This window comes from Lagenorhynchus albirostris, chromosome 6 (genome assembly GCF_949774975.1).
Source record: "Lagenorhynchus albirostris chromosome 6, mLagAlb1.1, whole genome shotgun sequence".
Classification (NCBI taxonomy): domain Eukaryota; kingdom Metazoa; phylum Chordata; class Mammalia; order Artiodactyla; family Delphinidae; genus Lagenorhynchus; species Lagenorhynchus albirostris.
In genome coordinates, this window is record NC_083100.1 from 34,088,571 (window position 1) to 34,112,554 (window position 23,984).

General features: G+C 38.7%; 1 protein-coding gene, 1 long non-coding RNA gene and 1 pseudogene across 3 annotated transcripts in view; 2 read left to right on the plus strand and 1 right to left on the minus strand.

Moving 5' to 3' along the window:
* The window catches only part of C2CD6 (C2 calcium dependent domain containing 6), a 140,621-nt gene that overhangs the window by 107,663 nt on the left and 8,974 nt on the right, over positions 1–23,984 (plus strand).
* The window catches only part of LOC132522171 (uncharacterized), a 71,333-nt gene that overhangs the window by 30,218 nt on the left and 17,131 nt on the right, over positions 1–23,984 (minus strand). For both annotated transcript variants that reach the window (XR_009541097.1, XR_009541096.1), the window contains one exon: positions 17,922–17,954. This is a non-coding gene — a long non-coding RNA (uncharacterized LOC132522171). The remainder of the gene's footprint in view (positions 1–17,921; positions 17,955–23,984) is intronic.
* LOC132522170 (WASH complex subunit 3-like) lies at positions 14,195–14,778 on the plus strand (annotated as a pseudogene).

Consider the following 23,984-nt stretch of genomic DNA (forward strand, 5'->3'; position numbering starts at 1 on the left):
GTGCACTCTGATTTCCCCATGTGGTAGGACTGAACAGGCAGCCAATCTTCTATCTCTACCCAGGAGAAGAAGGTAATGCTCCAATTTTCCTGCTAGGATAGTGTTGTGGGGCTAAGCTGTGAGCTGATCTTTCATCCCCAGCCTGGTGAAAGAGGCAATGCTGTGATTCTCCCATCAGGGTCAAGTAGCCAGCTACACCCCTATCTGCAATTAGTTGCAATAAGATTTAATGAGGCTGTGCAGTGTGGTCCTAATCAGCATTAGACTTCATCCTCTTCACTGTCAGGAGGATCCAGTGGGGAACTGAGCCTCCACCCCACCTGGTGTCAATGAGGAAAAACTAGGTGGTGAGAGGCAGGCTACATGGCGCTTTGCTTCTCCCGTTTTACTCCTTGTTGTCAAGGGGCCTAGTGAAGAAATGACCTTACACCCACACTTGGAAGCAAGAGATGATTCAAGTAGCTGCCCCACTTTCACTGGAAAGATGCCAACTGGGCAGGGGGGAGGTGTTCAATGTCCATCCTACCTGTTTGCAACAAGTTAGTGTGAGTCACTACCCCATTTTTGCTGGGGTGGTGTCAGGGGAGCCTAGTGGGATACCAAACATGCACACCCACCTGGCTGGCCCCATGCTACATCTCAACAGAGTGACTGCCTGCTAAAATAAATATTTCAAAAGATCCAGAGTCTTATAAGATCCAAAGTGTCCAGAATAAGATTGAAAATCACTTGTCATGGGCTTCCCTGGTGGCATACTGGGTAAGAATCCACCTGCCAATACAGGGGACACGGGTTTGAGCCCTTGTCCAGGAAGATCCCACATGCCGCAGAGCAACTAAGCCCGTGCCCCACAGCTACTGAGCCTGCACTCTAGAGCCCACAATCCACAACTACTGAAGCCCACGCACCTAGAGCCCTTGCTCCACAACAAGAGAAGCCACCGCAATGAGAAGCCCGCACACCGCAACAAAGAGTAGCCCCCACTCACCACAACTAGAGAAAGCCCAGGCACAGCAATGAGGACCCAACGCAGCCAAAATAAATAAATAAATTTATATATTAAAAAAAAAGAAAATCACTTGTCATACCAAGAACTAGGAAAACCACAACATCAATGAGAAAAGATAATGAACAGATGCCACACCAAGATGAGTCAGATGTTGAAATGATCTAAAAGAAATTTAAATAACCACCATAAAAATGCTTCATCATCAGTCATAAATTCTCTTGAAACAAATGAAAAAACAAAAAATTATCAGCAGAGAAATACAAGTTATAAAAAAGACCAAATGGAAATTATATAATTGAAAAAGACAGTAACGAAAATTAAAATCTCATTGATTGGACTCAGTAGTGGAGTGGAAATGACAGAGGACAGAAGTAGTGAACTTGAAAAAATATCAGTAGAATTCACCCAATCTGAACAACAGAACGAAGATAGACTGAAAAAAAATAAACAGAATTTCTGGGATCTGTGGAACAGTAACAGAATAGTTAATATTCATATTATTAGAATCCCAGAAGTAGAGAGGGGAGGGAGGAGGAGGAGAAAGAGAAGAAGGAGAAGGAGAAATTATTCAAAGAAATAATGGCTGAAAACATCCCAACATTGGTGGAAAACATAAACCTATAGATTAAAGAAGCTGAGCAAAGCCCAAAGAGGATAAACCCAAAGAAATGCAAGGCATCATTACACTTCTAAAAATTAAAGAAAAAATTTCTTGAAAGCAGCCAGAGAGAAACAATGAAAACTGTAGGGAATAGAAACCTACCAGGGAATACCTATTTGAATGACAGTGATTTTCTCATTTAAAATAATGGAAGCCAGAGGATGTGGCACAATATTTTTCATGTATGAAAAGAAAAGAACTGGCAACTGTAAATTATATACCCAGCAAAAATTCAGAAGTAAAGGGGAAATAAAGACATTCTCAGACAAAGGAAAAGTAAGAGAATTTGTTTGTAGCAAACATACCCTTAATGAATGCCTAAAGGAAATTCTCTAAAAAGAAAGAAAATGATAACAGAAAAAGGATTGGAACTACAGAAAGAAAGAAACATCAGAATGGGCAAATATTGGAAGCTATCCTAATTCTCAAGAGTTTTTAAATAATATGTGATGAGTGAAGCAAAGGTTATAACACCATCTGCTGTAATGTGAAATGTAAGTAGGGGAAATACTTAAGACAGACAATTATTTTTTAAAAGTAGGGAGGATTAAAGTGCCTAAATGGAAGTAAGGTGTCTATACTACACTCAAAGGGGTAAAATATCAATACCAGTACGTTGTAATAAGTTAAGTGAAGATATTATAATACCGAGCACAACCACTAAGAAAACTGTAAAAAACAATATACTGGAACTTCCCTGGTGGCGCAGTGGTTAAGAATCCACTTGCCAGATGACATGATACTATACATAGAGAATCCTAAAGATGCTACCAGAAAACTACTAGAGCTAATCAATGAATTTGGTAAAGTAGCAGGATACAAAATTAATGCACAGAAATCTCTGGCATTCCTATACACTAATGATGAAAAATCTGAAAGTGAAATTAAGGAAACACTCCCATTTACCACTGCAACAAAAAAGAATAAAATATCTAGGAATAAACCTACCTAAGGAGACAAAAGACCTGTATGCAGAAAATTATAAGACACTGATGAAAGATATTAAAGATGATACAAATAGATGGAGAGATATACCATGTTCTTGGATTGGAAGAATCAACATTGTGAAAATGACTCTACTACCCAAAGCAATCTACAGATTCAATGCAATCCCTATGAAACTACCACTGGCATTTTTCACAGAACTAGAACAAAAAGTTCACCATTTGTATGGAAACACAAAAGACCCTGAATAGCCAAAGCAATCTTGAGAAAGAAAAACAGAGCCAGAGGAATCAGGCTCCCTGACTTCAGACTATACTACAAAGCTACAGTAATCAAGACAGTATGGTACTGGCACAAAAACAGAAATCTAGATCAATGCAACATGATAGAAAGCCCAGAGATAAACCCACACACCTTATCTTTGATAAAGGTCACCTTATCTTTGATAAAGGAGGCAAGAATATACAGTGGAGAAAAAACAGGCTCTTCAATAAGTGGTGCTGGGAAAACCAGAGAGGTACATGTAAAAGTATGAAATTGGAACACTCCCTAACACCATACACAAAAATAAACTCAAAATGGATTAAACACCTAAATGTAAGGCCAGACACTGTCAAACTCTTCGAGGAAAACATAGGCAGAACACTCAATGACATAAATCACAGCAAGATCCTTTTTGATCCACCTCCTAGAGAAATGGAAATAAAAATAAAACATAAACAAATGGGACCTAATGAAACTTAAAAGCTTTTGCACAGCAAAGGAAACCATAAACAAGACGAAAAGACAACCCTCAGAATGGAGGAAAATATTTGCAAGTGAAGCAACTGACAAAGGATTCATCTCCAAAATGTACAAGCAGCTCATGCAGCCCAATATCAAAAAAACAAACAACCCAATCCAAAAATGGGCAGAAGACCTAAATAGACATTTCTCAGAGAAGATATACAGATTGCCAACAAACACATGAAAGAATGCTCAACATCATTAATCATTAGAGAAATGCAAATCAAAACTACAACGAGGGGCTTCCCTGGTGGCGCAGTGGTTGAGAGTCTGCCTGCCGATGCAGGGGACACGGGTTCGTGCCCCGGTCCGGGAAGATCCCACATGCCGCAGATCGGCTGGGCCCGTGAGCCATGGCCGCTGAGCCTGCACGTCCGGAGCCCCCACAGCGGGAGAGGCCACAACAGTGAGAGGCCCGCGTACCACAAAAAAAAAAAAAAAAAAAACCTACAATGAGATATCATCTCACACCAGTCAGAATGGCCATCATCAAAAAATCTACAAACAATAAATGCTGGAGAGGGTGTGGAGAAAAGGGAACCCTCTTGCACTGTTGGTGGGAATGTAAACTGATACAGCCACTATGGAGAGCAGTATGGAGGTTCCTTAAAAAACTAAAAATAGAACTACCATACGACCCAACAATCCCACTACTGGGCATATACCCTTTGAAAGCCATAATTCAAAAAGAGTCATGTACCAAAATGTTCATTGCAGCTCTATTTACAATAGCCAGGACATAGAAATAACCTAAGTGTCCATCAGCAGATGAATGGATAAAGAAGATGTGGCACATATATACGATGGAATATTAGTCATAAAAAGAAACGAAATTGAGTTATTTGTAGTGAGGTGGATGGACCTAGAGTCTGTCATACAGAGTGAAGTAAGTCAGAAAGAGAAAGACAAATACCGTATGCTAACACATATATATGGAATTTAAGAAAAAAAAAATGTCATGAAGAACCTAGGGGTAAGACAGGAATAAAGACACAGACCTACTAGGGAATGGACTTGAAGATATGGGGAGGGGGAAGGGTAAGCTGTGACAAAGTGAGAGCGTGGCATGGACATCTATACACTACCAAACGTAAAATAGATAGCTAGTGGGAAGCAGCCGCATAGCACAGGGAGATCAGCTCGGTGCTTTGTGACCACCTAGACGGGTGGGATAGGGAGGGTGGGAGGGAGGGAGACACACAAGAGGGAAGAGATATGGGAACATATGTATATGTATAACTGATTCACTTTGTTATAAAGCAGAAACTAACACATCATTGTAAAGCAATTATACTCCAATAAAGATGTTAAAAAAAGAAAAAAAAAGAATCTGCCTGCCAATGCAGGGGACGCAGGTTTGATCTCTGGTCCGGGAAGATCCCACATGCCACGAAGCAACTAAGCCCGTGCGCCACAACTACTGAAGCCTCTGCACTTAGAGCCCATGCTCTGCAACAAGAGAAGCCACCTCAATGAGAAGCCCCCGCACCGCAACGAAGAGTAGCCCCTGCTCACTGCAGCTAGAGAAAGGCTGCGCATGGCAACGAAGACCCAACACAGCCATAAATAAATAAATAAACAAACCAAAAAAACCCAAAACAATGTACTGAAAAGCTATAAACCAATGTGGAATCCTAAAAAATATTCAAACAACCCACAGGAAGGTAAGGAAAGAGAAAATAAGGAATGAGAAATAGAGGAAACAAACAGAAAATAAATAACAAAATGGCAGACTTAAGTCCCAACATGTCATTGATAACTGATATGGAAATTTAGTAAATGATAAGTGGTCTAAATACACCATTTAAAAGACACAGTTGAGAGAGAGCAACTAAGATGGCAGAATAGAAGGGCCCGAAGTTCACCTCCTCTCATGAGCACACCAAAGTCACAACAATCTGCAGAATAACCATCGTTGAAGAAGACTGGGGACTTCTCTTGTGGTCCAGTAGTTAAGACTCCACACTCGCAATGCAGGGGACCCAGGTTTGATCCCTGGTCAGGGAACTAGATCCCACATGCCGCAACTAAGAGCCTGCATGCTGCAACTAAAAGATCCTGAATCCCACAATTAAAGATCCCACATGCCTCAGCACAGAACCTGTACGCCGCAACTGAGACCTGGCACTGCTAATTAGTTAATTAATTAAAAGAAAAAATTAAACCCTACCAGAAAAGACCCTCTACGGCTAAAGACATAAAGATGGAACCACAATGAGACTGGTAGGAGAGGCGGACTCTAGATATAATCAAACCCCATACCCTCCAGGTAGGTGACCCACAAACTGGAGATAATTATATTACAGAGGTTCTCCCACAGGAGAATTCTGAGCCCCATGTTAGGACCCCCAGCCCAGGGGTTTGGCACCAGGGAGAGGAGCTCCCAGAGCATATGGCTTTGAAGGCCAGTGGGGCTTGATTGCAGGAGTTCCACAGGATTAGGGGGAATAGAGACTGCCCTCTTAAAGGTTGCACACAAAATCTCACATGCACTGAGAACAAGGGCAAAAGCAGTAATATGAGAGGAGCCTGAGCCAGACCTACCTGCTGGTCTTAGAGGTCTTCTGGGGAGGCAGGGAGCAGCTGTGGACCACCATGGGGATATAGACACTGGTGGTCGATATATCAGGGGGCATTCATTTGCATGAGTTCTCTTGGAGACAGACATTTTGGCACCAAGACCTGCCCTGGCCAACAGCCTGCAGGCTCCAGTGCTGTGATGCCTCAGGCTAAACAACAAACACAGCCCCACCCATCAGCAGACAGGCTGCCTAAAGACTTCCTAAACCCAAAACTGCCTCTACATATGCCCTGAGACATGACCCTGCCCACTGGAGGACCAAGACCCAGCCCCACCCACCAGGGAGCAGTTACCAACCCCTCCCAGCAGGAAACCTGCACAAGTCTCGAGACAAGCCTCACCCACCAGGAGGTATACACTAGGAGCAAGAAAACTACAGTCCTGCAACCTGCAGACGGAGTCCACAAACTCAGGCTGGACACTGCCCAGGGACCAGCTGGCCCCTGGCCTTTGGGTGACGAGAGAGGAGTTCACTGCTGGGACACATAGGACATCCCCTACAGAGGGCCACTTCTCCAAGGTTGAGAAACATAACCAACCTACCACATACATAAAAATACAAATAGCAATTTACACAAAGGAATATATTTCAGATGAAGGAACAAGATAAAACCCCAGAATAAGAACTAAGTGACATGGAGATAGGCAATCTAACCAAAATAGAGTTCAGAGTAATGATCGTAAAGATGATTAAAGAACTTGGGAGGAGAATGGATGCACAGAGCGAGAAATTAGAAGTTTTTAACAAAGAATTAGGAAATATAAAGAACAACGAAACAGAGTTGAAGAATACAATAACTGAAAGGAAAATACACTAAAATTAATCAATAGTACACTAAATGAGGCAGAAGAACAGATCAGTGAGCTGGAAGACAGGGTAGTGGAAATCACTGCTGCCAAACAGAAGAAAGAAAAAAGAATAAAAAGAAATGAGGACAGTTTAAGACAACAGTTCTGGGACAACATCAAGCACACTAATATTTGCATTAGAGGGTTCCCAGAAGGAGAAGAGAGAGAGAAAGGGCTTGAGAAAATATTTGAAAAGGTATTACCTGAAAACTTCCCTAACCTGAGGAAGGAAACAGTCACCCAAATCCAGGAAGTGGGTAAGAGTTCCATACAGGATAAACCCAAGAAGGAACACACCAAGACACTATTAATCAAACTGACAAAAAATAAAGACAAAGGTAAAATATTAAAAGCAACAAGGGAAAAGCAACAAATAATATACAAGGGAATCCCCATATGGTTATCAGCTGATTTTTCAGCAGAAACTGCAGGCCAGAAGGGAGTGGCACAATGTATTTAAGTGATGAAAGGGAAGAACCTACAACCAAGAATACTCTAACCAGCAAGGCTCTCGTTCAGATTTGACAGAGGAGTTTAAAGCTTTACACACAAGCAAAAGCTAAGAGAATTCGGCACCACCAAACCAGCTTTACAACAAATGCTAAAGGAAATTCTCTAGGCAGAAAATAAAAGGACACAACTCGAAACAAGAAAATTACAAATGGGAAAGCTCACTGGTAAAGGCAAACATGCAATAAAGGTAGGAAATGATCTATACACAAATATGCTATCAAAACCAGCAATCATGAGAAGAGGAGAGTACAAGTGTAGGATATTGGAAATGCATTTGAAATTAAGAGGCCAGCAACTTAAAACAATCTTGGATATATACAGAGTGTTATACCAAAACCTTATGGTAATTGCAAACCAAAAATCTACAATAGATACACACAAAAGAAATAGCAATCCAAACACAACTCTAAAGATAGTCATCAAATGACAAGAGAAGAGAACAGAAGAGGAAGGGAAGAAAAAAGACCTACAAAAACAAATCCTAAACAATTAACAAAATAAGAATATACATATCAATAATTACCTTAAATGTAAATGGATTAAATGCTCCAACCAAAATATATAGACTGGCTGAATGGATACAAAAATAAGACCCATATATATGCTGTCTACAAGAGACCCACTTATGTGGTAGATATATACAATGGAATATTACTCAGCCATTAAAAAAAGAATGAAATAATGCCATTTGCAGCAACATGGATGGACCTAGAGATTATCATACTACGTAAGTCAGACAGAGAAAGAGAACTATCATATGATATCACTTATATGTGGAATCTAAAAAGATGATACAAATGAACTTATTTACAAAACAGAAACAGACTCACAGATATAGAAAACAAATTTATGGTTACCATAGCGGAAAGCTGGGGGAGGGATAAATTAGGAGATTGGGATTAACATATACACACTACTATATATAAAGTAGATAATCAAAAAGGACTACTGTACAGCACAGGGAATTCTACTCAATTTTTTTTTTTTTTTTTTTTTTGCGGTACGCGGGCCTCTCACTGTTGTGGCCTCTCCCGTTGTGGAGCACAGGCTCCGGACGTGCAGGCTCAGCAGCCATGGCTCACAGGCCCGGCCGCTCCGCGGCATGTGGATCTTCCTCGACCAGGGCATGAACCCATGTCCCCTCCATTGGCAGGTGGACTCTCAACCACTGCACCACCAGGGAAGCCCTCAATATTCTTTAATAAGCTATATGGGAAAAGAATCTGAAAAAGAATGGATATATGTATATGTATAACTAAATCACTTTGCTGTACACCTGAAATTAACACAACATTGTAAATCAACTACACCCCCATTAAAAAATAAAAATTAAATTAAAAAAACAAAAAATAGGGAATTCCCTGGCAGTCTGGTGGTTAGGACTCACTGCTGTCACTGCCAGGGCCCCAGGTTCAGTCCCAAAGTTAGTAGAAGGAAAGAAATCATAAAGATCAGAGCATAAATAACTGAAATAGAGATGAAGAAAACAATAGAAAAGATCAATGAAACTAAAAGCTGGTTCTTTGAAAAGATAAACAAAATTGATAAACCTTTAACCAGACTCATCAAGAAACAAAGGGAGAGGGCTCAAATCAATAAAATTAGAAATGAAAAAGGAGAAGTTACAATGAACACCACAGAAATACAAAGGACCATAAGAGACTACTATAAGCACCTAAATGCCAATAAAATGGACAACCTGGAAGAAATGGACAAATTCTTAGAAACATACAGTCTCGCAAGACTGAATCGGGAAGAAATAGAAAATTTGGACAGACTGATCACAAGTACTGAAATTGAAACTGTGATTTAAAAACTCCCCAAAAGGGGCTTCCTTGGTGGCGCAGTGGTTGAGAGTCCACCTGCTGATGCAGGGGACACGGGTTCGTGTCCTGGTCTGGGAAGATCCCACGTGCCGCGGAGCGGCTGGGCCCGTGAGCCATGGCCGCTGAGCCTGTGCGTCCGGAGTCTGTGCTCCGCAACGGGAGAGGCCACAACAGTGAGAGGCCCGCGTACGGCAAAACAAAAAAACCTTAAAAACTCCCCCAAAACAAAAGTCCAGAAGCAGATGGCTTCACAGGCGAATTCTATCAAACATTTAGAGAAGAGTTGATACCTATCCTTCTCAAACTACTCCCAAAAAATTGCAGAGGAAGGAATACTTCTGAACTCATTTTATGAGGCCACCATCATCCTGATACCAAAACCAGACAAAGATATTTAAAAAAAATTATAGGCCAATATTACTGATTAACATAGATGCAAAAATCCTCAACAAAATACAAGCAAACCAAATCCAACAATACATTAGAAGAATCATGCGCCATGATCAAGTGGGATTTATCCCAGGGATGCAAGGATTTTTCAATATCTACAAATCAATCAGTGTGATACACCACATCAACAAATTGAAGGAAAAGTCCGTATGATCATCTCAATAGATGCAGAAAAAGCTTTTGACAAATTTCAACACCCATTTATGATAAAAACTCTCCAGAAAGTGGGCATAAAGGGAACATACCTCAACATAATAAAGGCCATATATGACAGATCCACAGCCAACATCATTCTTAACAGTGAAAAGCTGAAAGCATTTCCTCTAAGATTAGGAACAAGACAAGGATGTCTACTCGTGCCAGTTTTATTCAACATAGCTTTGAAAGTCCTAGTCACAGGAATCAGAGAAGAAAAAGAAATAAAAACAATCCAAATTGGAAAAGAAGAAGTAAAACTGTCACTGTTTCCAGGTCACATGATACTATACATAGAAAATCCTAAAGATGCTACCAGAAAACTACTAGAGCTCATCAATGAATATGGTAAAGTTGCTGGATACAAAATTAATATACAGAAATCTGTTGCATTTCTATACACTAACAATGAAAGATCAGAAAAAGATATTAAGGAAACAATCCCATTTACCATCACATCAAAACGAATAACATGCCTAGGAATAAACCTCCCTAAGGAGGTAAAAGATCTGTCTCTGAAAACTATAAGATACTGATGAAAGAAATTGAAGACAGAAAGATATACCATGTTCTTGGATTGGAAGAATCAATATTGTTAAAATGACCATGCTACTTAAGGCAATCTGAAGATTCAATGCAATCCCTATCAAACTACCAATGGCATTTTTCACACAGGTAGAACAAAAAGTTTTTAAATTTGTATGGAAACATAAAAGATCCCAAATAGCTGAAACAATCTTGAGAAAGATGACTGGAAGTGGAGGAATGATGCTCCCTGACTTCAGACTCTACTACAAAGCTACAGCAATCAAAACAGTATGGTAATGGCACAAAAACAGACATAGATCAATGGAACAGGATAGAAAGCCCAGAAATAAACCCACACACTTATGGTCAACTACTCTATGACAAAGAAAGCAAGGATATACAATAAAGAAAATACAGTCTCCTCAATAAGTGGTGCTGGGAAAACTGGACAGCTACATGTAAAGAATGAAATTAGAACATTCTCTAACACCAAACACAAAAATAAACTCAAAATGGATTAAAGGCTTAAATGTAAGATCAGATACTATAAAACACCTAGGGGAAAACGTAGGTGGAACACTCTTTGACATAAATTGCAGCAATATGTTTTTGGATCCTTCTCTCAGAGTAATGGAAATAAAGACAAAAAATAAACAAATGGGACCTAATTAAACTTATAAGCATTTGCCCAGCAAAGGAAACCATAAACAAAACAAAAAGACAATCTATGGACAGGGAGAAAATATTTGCAAATGCCATGACCAAAAAGGGATTAATCTCCAAAATATACAAACAGCTCATTCAGCTCAATAACAAAAAAACAAACAACCCAATCAAAAAATGAGCAGAAGACCTGAATAGACATTTATCCAAAGAAGACATACTGATGGCCAAGAGGCACATGAAAAGATGCTCAGCATCACTAATTATTAGAGAAATGCAAATCAAAACTACAATGAGGTATCACTTTCCACCAGTCAGAATGACCATCATTAAAAAGTCTACGAATAATAAATGCTGGAGAGGGTGTGGAGAAAAATGAACCCTGCTACATTGTTGGTGGGAATGTAAATCGATACAGCCACTGTGGAGAATAGTATGGAGGTTAGTTAAAAAACTAAAAATAGAGCTACCATACGATCTAGCAATTCCACTCCTGGGCATATATCCAGAGAAAACTCTAATTTGAAAAGATACATGCAACGCAATGTTCATAGCAGCACTATTTACAATAGCCAAGACATGGAAGCAACCTATATGTCTATCAACAGATGAATGGATAAAGAAGATGTGGTAGGTAGATAGAGATATAAAATGGAATATTACTCAGCCATTGAAAAGGATGAAATAATGCTATTTGCAGCCACATGGTTGGACCTAGAGATTATCATACTAACTGAAGTAAGTCAGAGAGAGAAAGACAAATATCATATGATATCACTTATATGTGGAATCTAAAAAATGATACAAAGGATCTTATTTACAAAACAGAAATAAACTCACAGACATAGAAAACAAACTTATGGTTACCAAAGGGGATAGTGTTGGGTGGGAGCGAGATAAGTTTGGAATTTGGAATTAACATATACACACTACTATATATAAAATAGGTAAACAGCAAAATCTACTGTATAGCACAGGGAACTATACTCAATACCTTGTAATAACCTACAATGGAAAAGAATCTGAAAAATTATATATATATATATATGTATGTATGTATAACTGAATCACTTTTTGTACACTTAAAACTAACAACATTGTAAATTAACTATACTTCAATTAAAAAAAAAAAGACAGGGCCTTCCCTGGTGGTCCAGTGTTGAGAATCCTCCTTCCAATGCAGAAGACACGAGTTCGACCCCTGTCGGGGAACTAAGATCCCACATGCTATGGGACAGCTAAGCCTGCACACCACAACTAGAGAGCTCGCATGCCGCAAGTACAGAGCCCACGCGCTCTGGAGCCCATGTGCCATAACTAGAGAGAAGCCTGCACACCACAGCTAGAGAGAAGCCCACACACCACAACTAGAGAGAAGGCCACACACCACAACGAAAGATCCCGCATGCCACAGCTAAGACCCAACACAGCCAAAAAAAAAAAAAAGACAGTTGGCAGTGTGAATCAAAAACATAATCCAACAACATGTTGTCCACAAGAAATTAACTTCAAATATCAGTGCAATGACATATGTAAACTAAAAGCAAAAGAATGGGAAAAGATGTGACTTCAAAATTTAATCATTAGGGCTTCCCTGGTGGCGCAGTGGTTGAGAGTCCTCCTGCCGATGCAGGGGACACGGGTTCGTGCCCCGGTCCGGGAAGATCCCACATGCCGCGGAGCGGCTAGGCCCATGAGCCATGGCCGCTGAGCCTGTGCGTCCGGAGCCTGTGCTCCGCAACGGGAGAGGCCACAACAGTGAGAGGCCCGCGTACCGCAAAAAAAAAAAAAAAAAAAAAACATATATATATATATATATATATATATATAAATTATTAAATGCAACAAGGGCTATATTAATATCAAATAAAGTAGATAGACTTACTTGCAAAGAAAATTACTAGAGATAAAGAGGAATGTTATATAATAATACAAGTGTCACTCCACCAGGAAGACATAACAATACTAAAGTAACAAAGCATGACATTACATGATAGAACTGAAAGAGGTAATAAAATCCACCCGTGTATTTGGGGATGTCAACACCTCACTCTCAGTAAATATAGAACTACTAGACAGAAAATCAGCAAGAATATAGAACACCTTAACAACACAATAAACCAACAGGATCTAACTGACACTCTATCCAACAATAGCAGAGTACACAGTGTTTTCAAGTGCCCATGGAACATTCACTAAGATAGGCCACATCCTGGACCATAAAACCAAGTTCAACACATTTAAAATAATTAAAACTATATGAAGTGGTGCTGTCTGACCATAATGGAATATAGGAAGTTCAAGGGATTTGGGGGCTGATCAAGGAAAACCATTTGACCAGGAGGTGGCAGTAGCACACATAGCTTTATTTGAGTGACACTTCGACAGGTTTGCATGTGGGGGAAGTTTCTCACAGCATGAGACCATCTAGAGGCTACCGCACAGAGGCCAATACTCAGAGGGAGAGAAGGACAAGGAAATTCCTAGAGGAGAGGGATATCAGAGAGAGGGTTACATCTCTAGGTGATTTCACTCAGCAGCCTGGAAGGGAGTCTCTGGGTCAGGAACCCCAAAAGGCAGCAGAGTCTTGGGGTCTTTATAACCCCAGGGTTTATTTTACCTATGGCTAGTATATGCTGGGCACAGTTTCTTGAGTGTATAAAGCAGGCAGGCTCTAAATAGTTAAAAAATCTGCTTATTTGGTTGTGTTTAAAATAATTGGATGTGTACAAATTTTAGTCTGGTGCTGGCAGACTTTTGAGCTAATGAGTCTCAGCCTGCTGTGAATAAGTAAACAACCTGGGGTGGGTGGGGTGGCAATACACGGAGGCCATCTTTGTCTTGCATACAGAACACCGAATCAAATGAGAAATCAATAACAGAAAGACAACAGGAAAATCTCCAAACACTTGGAAATTTTAAAACACACTTCTAAATAATCCCTGGGTCAAAGAGGAGATCTCAAATGGAATAAAAAATACATAGAATAAAAATGAACATATATCAAAATTGATAAGACAGTTAAAACAGCAGCACTGAGAGAAATGTATAGCACTAAATGCATACATTGGAAGAGGAAAACTTTCAAATTAATAAGCTAAGCTCCCACACCTCAAGAGCTTAGAAAAAGAAGGAGCAAAATAAATCCAAAAAGATGAATGAAGGAAATAATACAGAACAGAGAGGAGATGGATGAGGATGGGCTTCCTCTCATGGGGTCAGGCATAGACCTGACTAAGGTGCCAGCTGTTCAACAGAACAGAACGGTGGCATTTCTAAACCAATTTGTGGTACACAGTGTACAGTTTCTCAACCAATTTTCTACAGTTTGTGAGGAGAAACTGGCAGACCTTTCTCTTTGTATCCAGCAAATTGAAACAACTCTCAATATTTTAGATGCAAACTTGTCATCTATCCCAGGGCTAGACGATGTCACGTTTGAAGTATCTCCTATAAGTGTCACTAGGATCACAAATGAAACACATTCTGAAACCACTTCAGAGCAATCACAGCAGAACAGTTTACAAGACTCTGGACCACAGGAAAGTGAAGTAACACCACAAAATATCTTAACTGTAGCCAAGGATCTAAGATATGCCAGATATCTCAAAATGGGTGGGTATTCCAGTGATGGCAGTAAGAAACAAAATGATATCGGAAGGACTAGACCCAGATCTTCTAGAGAGGCCAGATGCTCCAGTGCCTGATGGTGAAGGTGAAAAAAATATAGAAGAAAGTTCAGACAGCAAATCTTCTTTTAGTGACTAAGCTTAATTTTATAATTACATATACATGTGTTGGTACACATTTACATTCTATAAGAAAGAGAGCCTGAACTTTAACTCAGTCATAAAAACACCACATGGCTACATATCCACCACCAAGCTTCCTCTATGTTAAAAAATAAATAAATAAAGCATTTATAATAAAAAACCCAGAAATCAGTGAAACTGAAAATTTTTTAAAAATAGAGAAAAATCAATGAAACAAAGCTCGTTCTTCAAAATAATCCATAAAATTGCTAAACCTCTAACAAGACTGACAAAGGTAAAAAGAGAGAAGATGCAAATCACCAAAATCAGGAATGAAACCTGATATACCACTACATACATATATGCAACCATTAAAAAGATAACAAGGAAATACTACAAAAAGTTTTATGCTCATAAATTAGAAGAAATGGACCAAGTCCAGAAAACCACATACTAAATCAAGATGAATTAAACTGAATAGTCCTGTAGCCATTAAGGAAATTGAATTGGTAATTTAAAAGTTCCTGGAAGAGAAATGTCCAGGCCCAGATGGTTTCACAGGAGAATTTTACTAACATTAAAAAAAAAAAAACACTAATTTTACACAACCTATTCTGAGAGAGAAGAGGAGGGAACACTTTCCAACTCATTTTATGAAGCTAGTATTACTCTGATACCAAAACAAGACAAAGACATTACCAAAAAAAGAAAACTACAGACTAATATCTCTCATGAACTTAGATGCATAAATCTTCAACCAAATATTAGCACACCAATACTGTAATGTATAAAAAGAACTATATACAATGACAAATGGTAAGTATTTCAGGTGTGCAAGGCTGGTTCAGCATTTGAAAATCAGTCCATGTAACCTATGATATCAACAGAATAAAGGAGAAAAATCATATGATCATATCAATTGATACAAAAAAAGTTCTTCACAAAATTCAACACCCAATCATGATATAAAACTCTCGACAAGGTAGTATTACAGGGTAAATTCCTCAACTAGATAAAGAGCATCTACAAGACCTCCATATTACATTATACTTAATGGTGAAAGACTGAAGGCTTTCCTTCCAGGATCAGGAACAAGGCAAGTATGTCTGCTCTTATTATTCTTTTTCAATATAATACTGCAAGTTTTAGCCATTGTAATAGAGCAGGAAAGGGAAATAAAAGTCACACAGATCGGAAAAGAAGAAATCAAACTGTCTCTATTTTCAGATGAAAAAGTTATCTATGTAAAATAGCAAGGAGTCTACAAAAAAAACTACTAGAACTAGTAAGTGAGTTGAGCAGTTTAAAGGATAAAAATTCCAAATGCAAAAATCAACAGCATTTTAACACTCAGCCATAAAAAAGAATGAAATAATGCCATTTGCAGCAACATGGATGGACCTAGGGATTATCATACTAAGTGAAGTAATGCAGGCTGAGAAGGACAAATATATGATATTGCTTATATGTGGAATCTAAAAAAAATGATACAAATGAACTTATTTACAAAACAGAAATAGATCCACAGACGTAGAAAACAAATTTACAGTTACCAAAGGGAAAGGTGGAGGGAGGGATAAATTAGGCATTTGGGATTAACATATACACAGTACTATACATAAAATACATAAGCAACAAGGTTCTACCATATAGCACAGGGAACTATACTCAATATTTTGTAATAACCTATAAGGGAAAAGAATCTAAAAAAGAATATATACACACACACACACACAAATGAATCACTTTGCTATACACCTGAAACTAACACAACATTGTAAATCAACTATACTTCAATTTTTAAAAATCAGCAGCATTTCTACATACTAACATGAACATGTGGAAACAAAAATTTTAAACACAATAACATTTATAGTAACTCCAAAGAAAACTAAATACTTTTAAATCTAACAAAGCATATACAGGATCTAGATGATAAAAATCACAAAATGTTGATGGAAGAAGTCAAGGACCTAAATAAATACACATACCATATTCATGAATTGGAAAACAACATAGTAAAGATGTCAGTTCTCCCCAGATTGACCTATAGATTTAATGTAATTTCTATCTAAATACCAGCTCTTTGTAAATATAGACAAGATCATTCTAAAATGTGTATAGAAAGGCACAGCTCCTAGAATAGCTAAAATCATCTTTAAAAAGAAAAAAATGGGAGGAATCACTTTACCTAATTAAGGCCTACTAGCTACAGTAATCAAGCTACAGTAATCAAGAGTAAAGATAGTGTGGTATTAGAGGAGAGAGAGACACAAAGATCAATGGAACAGAATAGACATCCCTAAAATAGACCCACAAAAGTATGCCCAACTGATTTTTGACAATGATGCGAAAGCAATTTAATGGAGGAATGATAGCCTTTTCAAGAAGTAGTGCTGGAGCTATTGCACATCCATGGGCAAACAAAACCAAACCTTGACCTAAGTCTCTTACCTAAAATAAAAAACAGTAATAAACTTAAGTGCTGGTGAAATTGCTGATAGGAATTTTTAATTTTATAACCACTCCTGAAAACAGTTTGGTAGTTTCTCAAAACACTAAATATGCAACTGCCATGTAACCCAACAATTATACTCTTGGGCATTTATCCCAGAAAGATTAAGTCTTATGATCACACACACAAAAACACCGTGAACACAAATATTTATAGCAGCCTTATTCATAGTAGCCAAAAAGTGGAAACAACACAATTGTTCTTTAATTGGTGAACAGCTAAATAAACTGTGCTACCTCCATGCCATGGAATAATACTCAACGATACAAAGGAACTTTGATACATACAACAACCTGGATGAATTTCCAGAGAATTATGCTGAGTGAAAAAAAGCCAATCCCCAAATATTAGATGCTATATGACTTCATTTATATGAAATTCTTGAAATTACAAAATTATAAATGTAGAACAAGTTAGTGGTTGCCAGGCATTAAGTAGGAGGTGGATACAGGAAAGAAATGGGTGTGACTCTAAAAGGACATTAGGGATCCTTGTGGAAATGTCTGCATCTTAACTGTACCATGTCAATATCCTGGTTGTGATATTGATATTACATCGTTTTGCAAGATGTTACTGTTGAGGGACACTGGATAAAAGGTACATGGTCAAGAGTTTAATTTTTTTTTAATAAAGAAAAAGAAAACTTACCTTAAATATTTTTCTTAAGGGTGGTAGTCAGACCTGTATATGACAGATAAAACTAAATTAAGTTGAACAAGATAAATTCAGTGGGTAACCCATAAAACATAGGTTACATAAAATCAACAGACTTAGAAAGTTGAAAGAATCTATCACCTAGGGCAACAGGCTTATAAACTGAAGACATATCAGAGTTCTAGAACAAATTCCTAAAAGTCTAAGCTAATTGCTTCATAAACAAGTCACAAAATCTTCAGAATCTACGGTAAAATAAACTTTGAAGTTTGAAGTTAAAAGAAGAGTTTTTTATGAACCAAGGTAGACAGTGTGTTAAAGAAATGCAGTATTTTGAGACAAACTTCTGGAGTGCTAATCTGAATTGGAAAGGACTAACGTCTCTTTCAACTCATAGCTGATTCAGGTGACAGTCTTTGAATAGTTCCTTTACATTTTTAGAGCCCCTTCATAAATTAAGATTTTCAAGATATAGCTTAATAAGTTTCTATTTAAACCCTGACAATGACAGGATGCTAAATCATTTCCCCAAAGGTCAGGGTGGAAGAAAGGTAGGGGGGATGGGGAATTTAATTTTATCTACCAATGAAAAGCAGTGTTTGTTGATGGTAAGAGAATTAGGAATAGGAAACTAGGATATAGGAAAAAGAGCTTGGATTTTATCATAAGAAATATCTAGGTTCAAATCCAGATTCTTCCACTACCATGGTCACATAACTTTGGGCAATTTACATCTGACTTTCAGTTTTCTCATCGCAAAATGAGTATACTATCATCTATTTCAAAGAATTTTAAAGGGTTTGGAACATAATAGTCACTTGCTAAATGGTAAGTATTATATTATAGGATAAATATGAGAAGCAGAATTGTTGGATCAAAGTATATAAGCATATTTACTTTTTTTTTTTAACATCTTTATTGGGGTATAATTGCTTTACAATGGTGTGTTAGTTTCTGCTTTATAACAAAGTGAATCAGTTATACATATACATATGTTCCCATATCTCTTCCCTCTTGCGTCTCCCTCCCTCCCACCCTCCCTATCCCACCCCTCCAGGCTGTCACAAAGCACGGAGTCAATATCCCTCAGAATGGGAGAAAATATTTGCAAGTGAAGCAACCGACAAAGGATTAATCTCCAAAATTTACAAGCAGCTCATGCAGCTCAATAACAAAAAAACAAACAACCCAATCCAAAAATGGGCAGAAGACCTAAATAGACATTTCTCCAAAGAAGATATACAGACTGCCAACAAACACATGAAAGAATGCTCAACATCATTAATCATTAGAGAAATGCAAATCAAAACTACAATGAGATATCATCTCACACCAGTCAGAATGGCCATCATCAAAAAATCTAGAAACAATAAATGCTGGAGAGGGTGTGGAGAAAAACAATGGCCATCATCAAAAAATCTAGAAACAATAAATGCTGGAGAGGGTGTGGAGAAAAACAATAAATGCTGGAGAGGGTGTGGAGAAAAGGTTTTCTTGATGGGGGTTTTCCATTAAGTCATCATCAAAAAATCTAGAAACAATAAATGCTGGAGAGGGTGTGGAGAAAAGGTGCACTGCTGGTGGGAATGTGAATTGGTTCAGCCACTATGGAGAACAGTATGGAGGTTCCTTAAAAAACTACAAATAGAACTACCATATGACCCAGCAATCCCACTACTGGGCATATACCCTGAGAAAACCGAAATTCAAAAAGCATATTTACTTTTGATAGATACTACCAGATTATCTTTTAAACCAGATTTACTTATTTGCATTTGCACCCAAAATGTAGGAAAATATCCATTATCTCACAGCCTGGTCATTTTTTGTTAATTTGCTTTTGTTAATTTTGTTTTTGTTAATTTGATGCACAAAAATGATATTCTATTGATTTGCATTTTCCTGAGAATTAATGAGTGAACAGTTTTCATGTGTTTATTATCCATTTGTATTTCTGTTATTTGACTGTTTATAATCTCTGCTCATATTTACAAATTGGGTTGTGTGTTTATGTGTGAAAATGCTTTATGTATTTTGAATAAAAATGCTTTGTTATCTACGCTGTTTGTTATCTGCATTTTTTTTACTTCTTCAAAGTCCTTATAGAAATTTGAACTGTTTATGTGGTCAAATCTGGCCGCTTTTCCTTTGTGGCTGTTAGTTTATATCTTGTTTAGATTATCCTTCCCCTCTTCAAGATTATGTCAGCATTCTCCTAGCTGATTTTCTATGTATACTTTTTTTTTTTTTTTTTTTTCCCAGTACGCGGGCCTCTCACTGTTGGGGCCTCTCCCGTTGCGGAGCACAGGCTCCGGACGTGCAGGCTCAGCGGCCATGGCTCACGGGCCTAGCCGCTCCACGGCATGTGGGATCTTCCCGGACCGGGGCACGAACCTGTGTCCCCTGCATTGGTAGGCGGACTCTCAACCACTGCGCCACCAGGGAAGCCTTATGTATACTTTTTTATGTTTAAATATTTAATCCATCTATACTTAATTTTTTTAGTATGAGGTAAAGGTCTATTGATAATTTTGCTGAAGTGGATAGATGATTACCTCAACGCTATTTATTAATTGTTCACATAGTTAACATGTTTTTGTCTGTCAGTATCCCTTCTTGAGGATAATATCCTCAATCCTTGGTGTAGCTGGCAAACTTGACCCTCTGCCTCTGTGGCAACAAGGATGAGCATGTAGTTTGACATAAAAATATTAAGAGGGACTTTCCTGGTTGTCCAGTGGTTAAGACTCCACACTTCCGCTGCAGGGGGCATGGGTTCGATCCCTGGTCGGGCAACTAAGATCCCGCATGCTGTAGGGCGAAGCCAAAAAAATAATAAAAATTTAATTTAATTTAATTTAAAAAGATAAAAATATTAAGACAAGTCTATATAATGTTGATTTCATAAGGAATATGTTAAAAATAAAATTAAATAATAGAATGAATATGAAAGAAAAGTGTGAAAAGTCAATACTTTTTTTAATAATAGAGTTTAGTGTATGAAATCAACATTGTATGGAATTTCCACTTAAAGGACAAATTAAGCACAGTTTTGGCATTAATATCTCACCTCTTTTAAAGAAGACATACAAATGGCCAGTAGGCACGTGAAAAGATGCTCAACATCACTAATTATTAGAGAAATGCAAGTCAAAACTGCAGTAAGTTACCACCCTACACCGGTCAGAATGGCCATCAGTAAAAAGTCTACAAATGGGCTTCCCTGGTGGCGCAGTGGTTGAGAGTACGCCAGCGGATGCAGGGGACACGGGTTCGTGCCCCGGTCTGGGAAGATCCCACATGCCGCGGAGCGGCTGGGCCCGTGAGCCATGGCCGCTGAGCCTGCGCGTCCGGAGCCTGCGCGTCCGGAGCCTGTGCTCCGCAACGGGAGAGGCCACAACAGTGAGAGGCCCGCGTACCGCAAAAAAAAAAAAAAAGAAAAGAAAAGTACCTGTCAGCTCAGTCTGCCTCTGTTTTAAGACATTCTCTCAGAAGCTTCTCCCGACAAGTTCCAATTATATGTAGTTGGCCAGAACCTTGTCACATGGCCACTCCTGTCTTTTAAAGGAGGCTGGAAGATGCAGCTTTTTGAGTAAGGGTTTTTGCCCCTAAACAAATTGAGGTTCTTGAGATAATATGTATTTTGGGAAAGTAATTCTCAATCTATGTCATAGGGAGCAAGAGACTAGTTAAGAGACTATTGTTGGGAAGAGATGATGGTCGCTTGTGCTACAGTGGTAGTAGGTGGTGGTCGGATATGATTGGATACTTGATATATTTTGAAGCCAGTAGCCACAGAACTTAGTGCTGGGTTATATATGAAAAGAAGAAGGTGGAGAGATAGGGTGACACAGATTTCTGGTCTAATAATTCAGTAGATGGTAGCATCATTACCTGAGATGAGGAAAAACAGAGAAAAGCCAAGGTTTCGTGGTTTTTTTGAGGGGGAGGGGAGCAGGGTAGTAATCTAGAATCCTATCATATATACATTAAATTTGACAAGCCTATTATATAGCTAAGTGGAAATCAATAATACCCTTTTAGATATTTCTGAGGATACTATTTAGAATCTTTTCCAAGGGTCATCCTCCCCCTACATTCTTCAGAAATAGCTCTATTTACTCTGGGGTTAGTTCTGTTTATTCTTATTGATCCTTCACTTACATGTACTGATTTTCCTCATATCTGATGAGCTCTGTTGGCTCACTTTATATTTGTGAATGAAGGAATATGTTGGTTGTATAGGTATTCTCTGTGTGACAGGCCAGCTTCCCTGGAGGGTATATGGGGATGGAAGAGGGCAGGCAGGATGGCTGGAGACCCTACAGCATTTCCAAAGAGCCAGTGTATTTCTCTCCTGAATAGAACTTTCTTTCCTTCCTTTTTATCCCCCTTCAGTTATCTGATGTGAAAATGTGAGTGGCTGTAAGCTCTGCTCTGCTGCTGTGCCAAGGCTCAAAACTCATAGAGGGTCCCCACCTAGGCAGATTGCACACTTTCTCAGACAGCAGTTTTGATCTTGCTTGTTTTGTTGTTGTTTGTTTTGGTGTTTGGTGAGTGATTGGGGAAAGACAATACTGCCAGTAATGTATGCTCTGTTTGCACTAAGAAAGAGAACAGTGATAAAGAAGGGTCCAAGTGATCCAGCTGTTCCAAATGCAGCTTTTTAATACTATGACAATTGCACCATCATCTGATTCTCTTTGTATATGTTGACCTTGAATTTATTGCTTCTCAGGCCTACCTGATTTCTGTTATTTAAAGCTCTGGTTTTCTTTCTTTCTTTTTTCTTTTTATTAATTAATTAATTTATTTTTGGCTGCGTTGGATCTTTGTTGCTGTGCTCTGGCTTTCTCTAGTTGTGGCGAGCGGGGGCTACGCTTCGTTGCGGTGCCGGGCTTCTCATTGCAGTGGCTTCTCTTGTTGCAGAGCAGGGACTCTAGACGCGCAGGCTTCAGTAGTTGTGGCACCCGGGCTTAGTTGCTCTGCAGCATGTGGGATCTTCCCGGAACAGGACTCGAACCCGTGTCCCCTGCATTGGCAGGCGGATTCTTAACCACTGTGCCACCAGGGAAGTCCCAAAGCTCTGGTTTTCTTGATGGGAGTTTTCCATTAAGTCAATCCATCTGGTTTCCTATTTTCCAAACTTTCTCAACTTTTTGGATCTTGGTGTGTTACCTTACTGATTTCTAGTATTCCAATGGGATTTGTTAACCAAAATTTCAGAAATGGAGACCTGATTGAAATAAAAGGTGTTTATTTGAGGTTTGTTAGGACTGCAGCCTGGGAGACACATATTCAAGCACTTGAATTGTGTTCCACTGGACTACAAAATGGGGGAGACTTATAAAAGCAAAAACTGCAAGGTTACATTTAGGTACATGAGTTGTTTATCAAGAATTATGATTGGAGCAGCCAAGCAGTAAGGGTGCTTATTAAGTAAGGATTGGTTGGGGTCTGAAATGGTTGCATAATTACAAGGGGAGACCTTAAGACCATAAGTTTGCAGCTGGCAGGTATTGTTCTGAATACTGCTGCTGGTGTCCTTGGGTCTGGTACAGTTCAGAGAAAGTTCAGGTTTTCAGTGGTGCAGAGACCACTGAATGAGACCAGATTTTATGAGACAAGATGCTCAGTGGCCACCTGACTCTGTTTTTGTATGCCTGAACCATGATTACTCCGTTATAATTTCAATTTGTCATCAGATTTTTATTTCGGAAATATTATTTTCTGTTAATTTACTGGAACTTTGGGAGGTAGGAGAAAGTAAACGCACATGTTCAGTCTACCATCTTGAAGCTCCTGTATTGGCTTCTTTTTTTTGTCCTTTTCTAGCATCCTGATCATTTCCCTCTCATATAACTATCCTGGATTTTTTAACTAACAAGTATTGTATGTTCATCTAATCAATAACACAGAGTTAAACAGAGTAAAAGTTAATTGCGTCCTCTTTCCTCTCCTCCAGAGTTACTCCCTTGAGAAAACAATGTTAACATTCTGTATCTTTTCATATATTTTCCCATGCTTATATTGGGGGGGGTTATTTATTTGTTTTGT